Genomic DNA, 15122 nt, shown 5'->3' on the forward strand with positions numbered 1-15122 from the left:
ATAGCAGGAATTAGTGAGCAGCTAGTAGCAAGAGGGAAACACAAACCTGACAGACACTGTAAAGATGAGCAACTGGGGAGACAAGGAATTGTGCGCCCTCCTTGTCCTCGCAAATGAAGAGGCCATTAACCGTCAGATGACGGGGACGGTGAAGAACAGACCGACTTATGAGAGAATCACTGAAGGACTGACCAGCCGCGGCTTCCCTCCCACGTCACTGTTTACGTCACACACTGAGTTACACATTAGGCCCGTTTCCACCGCAGGAACTTTGGGGTAATTTTACGGGGCCGGGGCCATTGGTGTCTCCACCGCAGGAACCACTCCCGAAGGACAGAGTACCCGAACTTTTACAGGGGCTAAACAAGTCCCTGCCTCGGAGTAGGTACTCAGAACGGCCCTGAAAAACTCCTGGCTGGGGCTTGGGGTTTACTTGGTGCTGATTGGATATAAGGCGGGATGTGACGTCAACAGAAAGCGACAAAATAGCCGGCATTTTTAAAACTCAGCAGACGAGGGTTAGCTCACAGCTTCCACCACCATGTAAACGAAGAGACACGCCAGAAACCCAGCAACCACCTCAGCTCCTTCCATGTTGATTATCGTCTTTCTTATGTCTGCTTTCTTCTTCTTACTTCTGCTTGGTACTGCTGCTTCTTCTTCTTTGTTGTTCTTCTTTGTTTGTTTCTTTGCTGCGTCGCCCCGGTTAAAATGGTCGCACAACGATTACGTCACATCCAGAGCCCGGTAACTTTACAGGAACCTTCCTCCTACTCCGCCGCACAGTGGAGACACGGCGGTTGAGAGGGCCGAGCAAGAGGACGTTCCTGTAAAGTTCCTGCCCCCCAAATAGTACCAGAAACTTCTTCAGTGGAAACAGGCCTATTGTGTTACTTGCTCACGCCCCCCATTGCCCCGAAAAAGGCGCATTCTGTATAAACAAAAGTAGGTAGGCGGCATTTTGCTGCACTCCCCGATTTTGTTTTTATACTGCCAATGCTGAAAAAAGACTGATTGAGCTTTCCTGCAAATTTGCACAATTCCTGTTTAAAAAGGGCTACTGACAGTTCATCCAAACATCACCAAACTCATTAGGATTTTTTGAGTTACACTACTGAGGCATGTCCCCAAAATGTTTCTGCAACTGATCAATAGGTAGGAACAGTGTTGCTAAAAAAGAGCGGCGCAGATTTGGACAGAGCGGTATGATCGCCATAAAACCTGTTATTTGTTGTGAACCGTCAAAGCTCTTCAAACGGTTCATGCTGACTTAAAACCAGGAACTGCTGCTTGCACCTTGTTTTTATTTTCATTTGCACTCTTTTCTACTTTGTATTGCACTCAAGACATATAAAGTTCTATCTTACAAGTCTCCGCAGAGATGTGAATCAGAATATTACTCTACAACTGATGCACAAATTTGCTCAGACGTGTGTCAGATAATATTAACGCCACCTACAGATACAACCTTCATTCATCAACTCGACCCACAGAGCAGAGGCTACATATGGAGATCTGATTCACATTGATATGGAACCTGACCGTGCATTAAACTTGTTGCCTGACAGCTTCAGTTACTTCCTGTCCATTGATAACCATGTATCTCCAGATGTGTTGATGTTGACTGTTTGTGATAAACGTGTTGAGAAATTTCTCCTCCTTCTTACACTAAATGAGCTCTTTAAAACCCTCTGGGATCAGCTGGAGAAGTCGTCATCACCAAGCTGAACACAGGCTGTTTGTGTGACTTTTTACAGCTACCACCCAACAGGATATAACCGAGTTCAAATGAGCACAAGCTGAAACATCTACAGCAGGAAAATGACACAGTGATGCAGCAGGAATATGAATCCAAAAACATCAGCATAGGAACAATTAGTACTTTTACTTTAAGTACATTTTGCTGATACATACTTGTACTTCAGGACAGTTTTGGATGCATTACTTGTACTTGTAATGGAGTATTTTCACACAGTGCTATTTGTTCTTTTACTGCTCGATCAATACTTTTACTTTAAGTACATTTTGCTAATACACATTTGTACTTAAGTAAGGCTCTGAATGCAGGATTTTGACTTGTAATGGAGTATTTCCACAGTGTAGTATTAGTAATTTTGCTGCAGTAGAGGATGTGAGTGCTTCTTCCTCCACACCCTGTGATAATGTAATGACAGTAATGTGATTACTCCTCATGATGTGACCTGCTGGTTAGTGCTGATGATGCTGACCGCAGTAATCACCCTGACAGTCAGATAAACCCGCAGCAGCCTGTCTCTCACACTCACACACACACACACACACACACACACACACACACACAGACACACACACACGTCACCACATTATTAGCGGTGATTCATCATGAACACAGAGGATGTGTCTGTATCAGAGGAAACATCACAGCTCTGCCTGCTCTCCGCCCAGATCACCACACCAACGTCAGCTAGCTTAAAAACACAGCTAGCTCATGTCGGCTAGCAAAACAATGACGCGCTGTGTCTTACCGTGATTACCGTGAGTGTCTCCGGCCCCTCTGAGCTGACGGTAAGACGGTCGGTGAACTCTCCCGGTGCCTGTGTGGTTATATTCCGCCGTGTTTTACCAGTAACACCAGCCGTTTCCTGCTGCTGGGTCGATGGCTGGAAACACCAGTCACATCCGGGTTCTCTACACCAGGAGGAATTCAGAGGAGAGGACGATGACGTCAGAGCCAGGCAACCCGAACCCCGGCGCATGCGCAGTAGTTTCTGTTGTCTTCACCTATTTCTTCAGCCTTCTTCTAAGGTTTTTAACAGTTTGGGCTGTACAGTGTCTACTGCCCCCTACAGGAGGAGGAGTGAGTCACTACAATCACAGTTCATGCTGTTAATAATTACCAGAGTCCATTGAAAACATCTCTGCCACACAAACACTCTGCTGGTGGAGCTCTATCAGTGAGCATTGCCCAGTTATATGCACCACAGTGACCACAGACACGGCCCTGCCCACATCTAAGTCCTGTATAGCTTTGCAAAGAAATTCCAGAAATGTAATCCTGATTCTTTTTCACTTGATCTTCAACACAATAACCTCTGCTACACATTTGAATCGTATGCTGCTGCAACTTTTAATAAAGTAGGTAATAAACATGCACCTATTGAAAAGTTAAGACTAGCCACAGTGCAACAACACAGCCTGCACTATATTTACACGCCTACATATACCCTCCTGAGACCCTGTGTCCTCTTATGAGGATCTCACATTCTGGGTTTACTGCACCTTATACTTCATGCTACTGAACTCAGACCTGTTGTCCTCGTCTGTGGACACTTTTTGTGCCATCTAGTGGCAGTAAGAGCACAATACACTAATCCATGTAAAAACAAGATGGCAGCCATCTCTGCCAAGTCAGTCTGCAGCTGATCCTGATACAAAAGTGGAAAAAACCTGATCACGTTTAATTGTTGAAATTTGTTTATTTATGATTAATAATGTTTGTAGTTAGACATGGCAACACAGGAGGAGGAGCTTAAAATCAACTGTAAATGTAACAGGAAGTCGGTGCAGAGCAGCTCAGACTGGCCTGATGTGCTCTCTCCTCTTGGTTCTGGTTTGAATTTGGTGTAAACAACATGGAAGCATGGATCCATCCTGCCTTGTATCAACGCTTCAGGCTGCTGCTGGTGGTGTAATGGTGTGGGGGAGATTTTCTTAGTACCAACTGAGCATGGTTTAAACACCACAGCCTACCTGAGTATTGTTGCTGACCGTGTCCATCCCTTTATGACCACAGTGTACCCATCTTCTGATGGCTACTTCCAGCAGGATAACGCACCATGTCACAAAGCTCACATCATCTCAAACATGACAATGAGTTCACTGTACTCCAATGAATGTTTCCAGCACCTTGTTGAATCTGTGACACCAAGAATTAAAAAGGAGGTCCCACCTGGTACTAGCAAGGTGTTCCGAATAAAGTGGCTGGTGAGTGTACATATATGTATATGGAGGAGGACAGGTAGGTTGAAGGGATGGCGTGTCACCCGAGACGCCTGCAGAGCTGCAGACCACTGTTCAAGGTTCAAGACCAACAAACAAAACTGATTATGAATCAGTGAGTCATTGCAGGGTTAGCGCCCCTAAACCAGGTATTTCAAGCCAAAACATTATCTTTCCTAACCATAACCACACGCTAACCACTGCGTTGTTGAAACATAAAGAAACATATCTGCTTCATTATGACGTACAAACGTAACATATCCATGGTTTGCAATAATGGACCATGCGATTTCATGTGAGTAATCTGTATGTTGTTAATCGTCCTCTGAGTGAGTGAAAACATTGAATTTCCCCTCAGGGGATTAATAAAGTAAAATAAACTTAAATAAACTTAATAAACTTCATTTTTATAAAAGTAAACAAATAAACGGTTTCCATGTAGTAATCCTCAAACACCATGTAATTCAGTCCTCCTGTGTTTCTGTTTTTGGCCTCGTCAGGTCAAAGTGAATCCACACACCTTCAGTCAACATCAGCCGTATCAGCGCGTACAGACGGGACCTGAGCCTGTACAAAACACACTGTGCAGCTGGGACTGACCTGCCTTTCACATTTATCACACAGCGGCTTGTTTCAGTCGCTCAGAGCCTATTTTCAGGTCACAGCTCCACACATGGTGGTGCAGTCCGGGACAGAGTCCTGAGCAGAGACAGCACGTATTAGCTCTGAATAAACCCACTCTTCCTCTTCTCATCGACATCGTTCAATATCCCTGAACAAATATTTACAGGATCAGACTTAGCGGGCGGCTGCTTTGTCCCACAGAGGCCAAAATAAGCCTTCCTGGTACCAATACACTTGCATAACTTGATGTGATGCCTAAACCTGTCCATGTGTTGTTCTGTCCATGCAGTGCCATGACCAGTGTAGTGGATTACATTTAAATTAAACTGGTAGTTTTACATTTTGTAGCAGCTTGTTGATAATTCAACAGCATTCATATCTGCATCTTGAATCGAGAGAGAGAGAGAGAGAGAGAGGGAGGGAGAGAGAGAGAGAGAGAGAGAGAGAGAGAGACAGAGAGACAGAGAGAGAGAGATTTTGAGTTAAAGCTATTTTAAACATTTTATGTATCAGTTTATAGTGTATGTACTCTAACATGCAGCAAAGTTTTAAAAACAGGTATGTTTGTACAGCTTTATTGAACTTCAGAAAGTTAAGTTAACACAAAGTCAACAATTCCTTACAGAGATTTATGTCACAGCTAATTGAATTATGGAAGCTAACTATACTTGATTTTATTTGTACTGTGAAAACAAAGTACCTGGTAAAAAGTACTTGATATATTTGGAGCCCAGTCGCACTCTGAAGTCAACAGTATCTGGTGCTTGAGCAGTGACCTGCGGCGTCAGACACCAATGAAAAAAGGCGTCCTGTAACGTCAGCATGATACACAGTCTGTTGCCGCTATTGTTTAACTTAACAGCAATTAATCTGACTGGGGCGGGAGGGCCGAGGTCTGAGTGAGAATGTTTGTTGATCTTTCAAAATCAAGTTAGAGTCCCTTAAAATAACAAAGTAAAGCTTTTAAATTAAGAATATTTGTTTAACTTACAAAATGAAGTTACTGAAAGGTAAAATATTTGATGTAATCAGTTTCACCATTTCTTTTTAATTATATTAACTCAGGTTTGAGTGTTTAGCTCCTCTCAGACATCTCAGCTCATTCACAAAGAAACCTGAACAGTTTGAGAATGTTGTCTGTCTATAAATGTCTCAGTGGCTGACTGTGTTTGACCATCTGAACCCTGCGGGCCTCTCAGGTCATCAGGTCACCGGGCCGCTCGCTGAACACGGAGCGTTCAGTCACCGAGCAGCACAGACAGCTGCAAACCTCCAGAGATCAGACACCAACTTTACACAGGCTACGATTCAAAACTGTGATGTCCTGCTCCTGTAACACTCATCATGAACACTCTCACCCTCCTGCCACATCTTTATTTCTCTGCTCTTAGTTTCATTTCCCTGAGAAAGATTTCTATTTTTTGTCTCTATTTTGGGCTCATTTGTGTCTCCTTGTAGTCATTTTGTGTCTCTTTGTAGTCATTTTGTGTCTCTTTGCGGTCATTGCGTGTCTCTGTAGTCATTTTGTGTCTCTTTGCGGTCATTGCGTGTCTCTGTAGTCATTTTGTGTCTCTTTGCGGTCATTTTGTGTCTTTTTGTAGTCATTTTGTGTCTCTTTGCGGTCATTGTGTGTCTCTGTAGTCATTTTGTGTCTTTTTGTAGTTGTTTTGTGTCTCTTTGTGGTTGTTTTGTGTCTTGTCGTAGTTGTTTGGGTCTGTTTGAGATACATTTATGTCTCTTTGAGGTAAATTTGTGTCTCCTTGTGATTGTTTTAACCCTTTCTTTGCACCTTTTTTTGTGTCTCTTTGTAGTTGGCATGTCTTAATTTGACATTTTGCAGATGAAGGCCAGGGGCCCCTGGAAACTTTAGGCCCCCTGGACCTGTGTCCAGTTAGCCCGCTCAGTAATCCATCCATGCCCCAAACCCCCAAGGTCCTACGTGTCCCTCTCAGTGTTGAAACAAAACCTACAAGCCTGGAAGCAGACGACAGTGTGGACGTTGTGCAGCAGGGAGATCTGATATGATAAACTAAATGCACTAATTAATTACAAGAATGAAAAAAAGCATGTAAATAATCATGATTACTTTATTAGTGAAGACAGTTTTATCATGTACTCTGCAAATCATTTTCTCAATTGCTTGATTAATCATTAAGTGCATTAAATATCAAACATTACTGAGAGTTTCCCAGAGTCCAAGATGACAGTTCAAATGTCTTCAGTCCAAAATATTAAGAATATATAAATCTAGAAAAATGACTCCAATGAATAATCAGTCAAAATTAATCCATTAATCTTAATACGTGTTTCAGGCCAGGATTTTGTTTGACTGTGAGCTTGTCGTACATCCTGTGAAGCTCGTTCAGTCCCAGATCACAGCAGGTGTTTACATGTCGTCAGCCTCCGGGGCTCTTTGTGAGGACACATCGTCTCTGTGGTGGAGGACGAGGAGCAGGAGGGTCGGTTACGCTACGTACTGCTCCGTCCGTTGGACTCTGCAGCTCCGACATTGGGACACAGCTATGGACTCTGGAATTTATCAGCTGACCACCGACTGCATTTATTGACTGATCCCAAATCAGACTGGCAGCATGACAATCATTCACATGCCAGAGATTTTTTGGACAACATTTGCCAACTCCAGCATGTAGAAATATCAGTATCAGCAGTATCTGCAGCGGCTCTGACAACATGAAGTGATTATCAATATCTCTTAAAGGGTAACTTTGGTCTTCTCAACCTGGACTCTGTTTTCTCATGTTTTTGGTTATGTAATGGAAACAACTATTTTTGAAAATGGTCTGATATTAAGAGACAAACAGGCAAGGAAACCTCTGTGAGCAGCTGAGCACCATCAGTGTACGTCCACTAAAAATGTTTGCTTCAGTCACTGACAGGCTTGGACTGTTATTCTAGGTGTTTAAAAAAAAATTCAAAAGGATTCCTGAATAGATAGAGCTTTGTGTTAAAGATCCCCAAAATCACCATCACCAAACCCACCAGACTCCATTTAAATAAACTGTGATTGAATCATCATTAAACACACTTCACTCAAAGTCAACAGGAACAAAATGAAACTCACAGAAACCATCTTGGTTCATCTTTCCACTGTTCCAACAATCACCAGCTCTGGTTTGGTTGAAATTAACCCTTAATTCACCAGTTAGATGTGACAACATGCTGCCTCTATACACACTAACATGACTGTTTATTTAAATGGAGTCTGGTGGGTTTGGTGATGGTGATTTGGTGATCGTCTTCTTTAGTGTCCTGACCCTTCCCTCTGTCCTGGAGCTAATATACAACAAGCCATAGGGGTAGAAAACACACTGGACCTGGTATACACTCTCATCTGTGACGCATATGAAGCCGTCCCCACCCCCACCCCCCCTGCCCCCACCTCAGCCAGTTGGACCACTTGTCATTCATGCTGCTCCCAGCATACAGACCACTGTTAAGGTGCTCCAAGCCAGCACACAGCACCACCAGAAACTGGTTGGAAGGAGCTACTCCAACCTGCAGGACCACTTTGAGACCACAGACGAGGAGTATGTTCAGGGAGGCAGCACACACACGTGTGGAGGAGGACACAGATTCTGTGACTGGATACACAGAGAGGTGAATTGAGGATGTCACCTGTTTAAAGCCTGTCACTCCATGAGCCAAGCAGAAACCATGGCTTACAGCTGAGGTCTGTAAACTGCTGAGGGCACCGGACGCTGCCTTCAGATCAGGGGAATCAGGCGTATGTGGCAGGACATTCAGGCCCTAATGGACCACAGAACATCTGGACAGGTTAACAACAGTGACATGGATGCATTAAATAGCATGATTTGAAGCCCAGAATGACACACTGGCATCTGGCACCCTGCCCACTTCATCTGGACCGAGGCGACATGAGGATGACCCTATCCAGAGTCAGCCCACACACGGCTGCAGGACCAGACAACATCCCAGGGCGTGTGCTCAGACACTGTGCTAACCAGCCAGCTGATGTCCTCTCAGACATCTCCCCGAGCCAGGCTTCAAAGAGGCCACCATCATCCCCAAAAAAGCAGACTGTGACACTATCGCACTCACTCCCATCATGATGAAGTCAATGGACAGTAATAGGACATATCAGATCTTCCCTCCCCACCTCACTGGCCCCGCTTCAACCCTGCACCCTCACTGTCTCACCTGGACAACACAAACAGCTATGCCACAACACTATTTAATGACTTTAGCTCAGCACGTAGCACAGTCATCCCTCAGGAGAGCTGGCAGGTAAACTCTCCATGCTTGGCATCAACACATCCCTCTGTGACTGGAGTTTGGACTCTGATGGAGGGAGCACAGTCAGTGCATATTAGCAACGGGACATCAGGCACCGTCACGCTGAGTGCAGGAACCCCCCAAGGCTGTGTGCTCGGCCCGCAGCTGTTTATGCTGCTAACTCATGACTGCACTGCCAAAACAAACTCCAATCAAACTCAACAATAAACAAACTAATCACGTCATTAAATTTACTGGTGAGCTGGTGCAGAGGAAATTACCTTTCTGTCAATGAGGACAAAAACAAAAGAGATAGTGGTGGACTTCAGGAGGACGGCATGTGATCAGGAGCTCCTGGACGTGAGCTGGGGTCTCGTTTATAAAACAATGTGTAGGATCCATACTAAAAATGTACGTACGGACAACAGCCCCCAAAAAAGTTCAGGCTTCCACCTCACCATCTGCGTCACCAATTTCCCGTCTACAAAATGTTCGTAGGCATGAGTCAAAGTTTCTCTCATCAAGTCTTTTTGTATCATCCTGGTCTCACTCCAAAGTCGTCGAAATCCGGTGCTTGGGTAGTGACTTGTGGCGTCAGACACCGTCGAAAAAAGCCTTCCTTTAATGTCGGCACGATGCGTGGTCGGTCACTGTTATAGTTTAACGGTGCTTAGCGACATCAGGGAGAAACGCAGCGAGACAATAACGGAAGTTAAGGTGGCGAAAGTCCAAGTAGGCCGGGAGGGAATGGTGGTAGATGGGTTCATAAGATTATAAACCCAACCACGTGTGTTGGTTGTTGGAGGAAAAATAATGCCAATTGGTGGTGTTGTACTGACGTAGTGCTTTTATTTTTAAAGAGACTGTATACAAACTGTACATTTCCTGTGAAAACATAAGTGTATTTTGAAAACAGACAATGCATGTAACAGGCTGAAGTTGACACGGCGTCCCAGAACGTCAACAACCAACACACCCAGGGTACCTTGGACGTCATATGTGGACGTGGAAAGTCCATGACCAAATGTCAATATGTGACGAGGACAGAGTGAGACAGACATAATTCTAGTTTTGGTCGAGTTTAAGAGCTGTTTTAGATCTGTAAAGGTGTGTTGTAGGGTGTTAAAGTCGGTTTGTAAATTTGAAAAGGCCATCTCTGCAGTGGGGACGCAGGAGAAAGTCCATGACCAAACGTTGATATGTGACGAGGTCGGAGTGAGAATGTGTTGTCTTTATAGATCACAACTTTTGAAGACAAACCTGGACCAGCGGGACAGTTATGTGTGGATGCTATTTATAGATTATAGCTCCGCCTTCAAACCCCCCCCCATAAACTGGCCATCAAGCTGGACCACCTGGGCCTCAACACACACCTGAGCAGCTGGGTCCTGGACTTCCTCATGGGCCAACCACAGACTGTGCGCATGGGGAGACAGGTCTCCTCTAGCATCACCCTGAACATCGGTGCACCACAGGGCTGTGTGTTGAGCCCCCTCCTCTTTTCCCTCTACACTCTGGACTGCAAACCTACCCATGAGGCCAATACCATATTAAAGTTTGCAGATGACACCATCGTGGTAGGCAGGATCATGGCAAATGACGAGGCCGCCTACAGGACAAAGGTAGAGAACCTGGTGAGCTGGAGCCGAGAAAACAGCCTGATCCTCAACGCAGCAAAGATGAAGGCAGATGATCCTGGACTTCAGGAAGAGACAGAGGGCCCTTCGTCCATCACCCCATCACCATCACTGGTGAGATAGTGGAGGTTGTGCAGAGCATCATGTACCTTGGTGTCAACATCAGCCACGACCTGACCTGGTCCGTCAACACCACGGTGACAGCCAAGAAAGGACTTCAGAGGCTTCACTTCTTGAGGTGCTTGAAGAGAGCACGCCTCCCAAAACAGCTGCTGGTGAGCTTCTACAGGTCAGCCATTGAGTCAGTGCTCACATACTGCATCACAGTATGGTACTCTGGTTGCACCACTGAGAACAGGAAAGCTCTCCAGTGCATCATTAAGTCTGCAGAGAGGATCATCGGCACCCAGCTCCCCAGACTAGAGGTCATCTACCAGACCCGCTGCATCCGGAGGTTTAAGGGCATCATCAGAGACAGCACACACCCTGGACACTGCTGAACACTACCCCCCTCCCCCCTCTCTCACACACCCGCCCTACTCCTCAGGAGCCCCCACCGCCCTCCTCCCTCTCTTTACATCAATACACACACACACACACATATACACACACACACACACACACACACACACACACACACATAGCACTAATGACACTTTAAGGACTTGGACTTTCTTGCACAAGTTTTTTATATTTTATATTGTATATTCTTGATAATTGTGCCCTATTGTATATTTGTCTCTTTGTTTTTACTTATTTTATCTTTATATTTATAAGCATGGGCAGCTGGAGGACTGCACCAACAGAATTTCATTGTTTGTGCAAAGACAATAAAGATTATTCTATTCTATTCTATAACGCTGCGTTTCTTCCACCAACAGGGCTCTCATTTTAGTGCAGAGCGTCAGACTGAATTTACCAACGCACCATGTCAGGTCACTCACTCTCCGGGACCGCCAGTGTTACTTGAATAAGTAAACACTGACCAACGGGACCAGACTGGCCGACCCGTATGCTCTCACTCAGTGGATGGATGATGTCACAGGAAGCCAATCTTACAAAGGAGGACCACACTTGTTTGTTTTGCTATGGAAGCTAACGTTAGCTAATGTGCTAAAAAGTTAGCGTTCCAGAGAAATCCAATATTCCTCTTAATCCCTCCCCAGTTTCTGATGAGGTGGACATGATAACCCTTAATACACATAACCTTATTCATCCCTACAACAGGAAATACTTTTTCCCTAACCTGATATGAAGTGTGCGCTGCACATGTGAGCATTTTTGATGATGGCCTCCGTCCAGTCCTTTGGTCTTATCACATTTAACCATAGTTGTCTTTGTTTTTGTTGACGGGCAGTGGCGGCTGGTTTTGAGCCATGACTCCTTCTATTCTGGCTCCCAATAACACAACAAGACAAACACATTTTAACACTCCTATGGAGCCTACAGCCCTGTGGGGGAGAGGCAGCTGCACCTCCAGCTGATAACATGATGTCATCGTGACGTCAGCCCTAAAAGGGTCTGTATAATATTTATTCCTCTCTACTCACCTATTGTTATTTGTACGAGTATTCTCAATGCACTTTATTACACTTTAATGTTGTCGTGTCCATGTTGAACGTCTCGTTTGCTTCATGGTCTTTACTGCACCTGGATTCATGAGTAACGACATTTCTTCCGACGACACTTCCTGATGGATGTGATTTTGGGTTTGTCCGTATGGAACTGTCTCTGAAAGCAGCGGCAGTTTACTCTGATTCTGAATACTAATTTATTAATTTCTAAAAGTTTAACTACCAGTACAATACAGTCCCATCTCTACCAGGAAAATAAAATAACAGTTGTGCATGATAAATATAAAAAATGTAGTGACAGTTATGAAATAACAGATGTGCGGGAAAAAAAGTGAAATTTATGCAACACCAAATTATGAAACAGACGTCTTTTTTGAATAAAAATTTGGACTTATCAGGTCAAATCATGAGATACTACACTTTAAGAAAGTAAAAAATCAAAGTAAAAATAAACTTAGTACAATAAATTAAAATATGACTGTGCTGACTGGTGCTGCGATGTAATTCTCATAATTTTTAAGACAGTTCATTTTAATTAAGTCAAATTTTTGAAACTCATAATGAACGTGAAAATGAGATACTTGCAAATCAAAATAATCATGGTAGGCTAAGTGACCTTCCATACATATTGAGTTCATTAATTTTAATTAAGTCAAATTTTTAGGACTCAAAATGATGAGCTACTGGGCGAAGAGAGAAGCGCCTAAGCTAAAACTGTAATTAAGTCAAACCTTTAAAACCCAAACTGATGAGCTCTTTGGAAAAATAAACCTGAATCATGTGGTTAAATACTTACAGAAGGTTAGTTTGACCCGAGTGAGCCTCCATACCTGACACATGAAACATGCCTCCTGAAACAAAGGGAGGATCCACGCCGCTCAGTGTGGCGCTCAGGCCTCCGCGGACTCGTCGATCACTCCGTCAGCGCGCTCTCTGATTGGCTGTGTGCAGCTGTTCACGTGAACCTGGCGTGGGTTTCGCTGCAGGGGGACAAAAGTGTGCAACGAGTTTAAAATGTGAGGAGACAGGAGCTCGAGACCAGAGCGGCCACACCGACACCATCAGCGATGGTTCCCACACACCGGAGAGCTGCCGCGTGACGTCAACGTAGAATAACCGTCCAGGTGACTCCAGGTGTCTCCAGGTGACTCCAGCTCCAGGTACCTGCTGCACTCTATTTTAATGAGCTCATGAGTTTCAGCCAGTTTGCTTTAACAGTGACTTAGTTTATTTGTGCCTGTAATATCTGAGCAGCCAATTAAAAATCAATATCATGTGCGTGACGTAGCGTCCCACAGGTGTGTGAGGCTGACCAGCAGGGACAGAGGTGCAGAAATGACACCGTGACATTATTAAAACCTGCGCAGCGTGCAGAGGGGTGTGTGCTGTCTGCAGCACCAACATTTTTTACAGTGGACAGGTTGTGGAGAAACTTCCGCACTACCTGTGTGAGGATTAGAAGACTCCTACGACATATGAAAAACACTTCAAAACAAAGTCACAGACAGTCACAGATATTAAAGGCTCCAGAGTTTCTGACGTCACTCAGCAGCAGGTAGGCTGCAGGATTTTAACTTTTGAGTAAAGTCATTTCTGTCTCTCCGTCCTGCTGGGACTTTGATCAGAGGTGCTGCTTTCTCCTCTTACTTTGCTCTAAATGTGTGTCCGTGTTGTAGTTTACATGATGCACCTGAACGCAGCTCATTTCTTTGGGAGAATCAGGTCATTAAAGTTATGTATTGGTTATGTTAAAGGAAAACTTCACCCACAAAATGAGCAGCTCAGTGACTCTGACGTGTGTACGGTGAGCACAGGGTCCAAAACAGGCCAAAGGTTCTCGTGAATTAAAGTTATCAAGGTCAAAACTTTATCAAAACAAACTCACACACACCTTCTGCAGCGTGATCAGAGTCTGATTTATCCTGTTGTACTTTGACTTTACACTAAAACATCACAACAGAAATCACTTCCTCTGAGGAGCGGCGTTCCCTGAGCCTGTCCTGGCACGCTGCTCAACCCCGAGACGAATGTGTTTTTAAACATTTGATTCCCGTGTGTGTGACTTAGGAAGGAAGAATGTGATGTGAATGTCATGTGATGGCTATAAATACCAGCTATTGACACACCTGTACCAGTTTTGATCCGGTTACAGAGGCCGTGAGTGGGGAAATAAATTACACTGTGTGAGTGTGATTTTAAATCGTTTTCTCTCCTGTGTTCATGTTAAAGAACAAGTGGAACAAAAACGTCTTGGCTGGATTATCCCTCAGACCCTGTGTCCTCATGAGGACGTCACATTTTGGGTTTACTGGACCTTATGCTACATTCTGCTTAAAGGAAATGGCCACTTTAGAGTGAAAATACAGACAGTACCTACTGACCCTCATGCCAACAAGAAGTCCAGTGTAGTTTTTAATCCACAAAACTCGTTCGGGGTATCGGAGGATAACAGCTAGCCGGAATAACAGCTACACTTGAAGTACATGGAACCCACATTTTGAAAATGTAATAAAACTCTGCTAATGCATTTCAAAAACGTCAGAACGGCTCGTCCGTCGTAATCCAAGTGCCCTGAAGCTGCGGCATGCAAAATTGACTTAAAAAGACGTAATTTACTCCACTTTTATAGCATCATTTCTCACCGTGGTCAGTTAGCCTGCAGGCTGCTGTGTTTACATGGCAACGTGCGCTAGACTCGAGAACTAGCACCCCCACTAGCCATCAGCTACAGTAGATTACGTCTTTTCAAGTCAGTTTTGTCGGTAGTCCAATGTCTTGTCGGGAAGCTACGGTTCCGCTGTTTCACGTGATATGCGTGGCTTCTCACTATGACGAACTGTCGCAGAGAAAATCCATAGAGAAGAACAGGTGTGAATTTGGACGCACTATTCGTCGTTCGGGCCAATAAGGTTAAACTCATGTAGGAGTTTTAATAATTTCAGTCCAGCACCTCTGGAACCAGCAGTAACCCTTCAGACATGGTACCTAGACCCTCGGTGTGTTCAGACAGTCCTCTTAAATGTGGGCGGGGTTGTTGTCACTCACTGCTCCGTCC

General features: G+C 44.5%; 3 protein-coding genes across 3 annotated transcripts in view; 2 read left to right on the plus strand and 1 right to left on the minus strand.

The window, feature by feature from the left end:
• The window catches only part of LOC126396013 (G-protein coupled receptor-associated protein LMBRD2B), an 18400-nt gene extending 15726 nt beyond the window's left edge, over positions 1-2674 (minus strand). The window contains exon 1 of the mRNA XM_050053830.1: positions 2505-2674. The gene's annotated coding sequence lies outside the window, so the exon portion shown is untranslated. The remainder of the gene's footprint in view (positions 1-2504) is intronic.
• The window catches only part of LOC126396068 (uncharacterized), a 737953-nt gene that overhangs the window by 99573 nt on the left and 623258 nt on the right, over positions 1-15122 (plus strand). The window lies entirely within an intron of this gene.
• ppp1r3b (protein phosphatase 1, regulatory subunit 3B) overlaps positions 13047-15122 on the plus strand; it is a 6101-nt gene continuing 4025 nt past the window's right edge. Inside the window, exon 1 of the mRNA XM_050053895.1 lies at positions 13047-13227. The gene's annotated coding sequence lies outside the window, so the exon portion shown is untranslated. The remainder of the gene's footprint in view (positions 13228-15122) is intronic.

This window comes from Epinephelus moara, chromosome 9, assembly GCF_006386435.1.
Source record: "Epinephelus moara isolate mb chromosome 9, YSFRI_EMoa_1.0, whole genome shotgun sequence".
Taxonomy (NCBI): Eukaryota; Metazoa; Chordata; class Actinopteri; order Perciformes; family Serranidae; genus Epinephelus; species Epinephelus moara.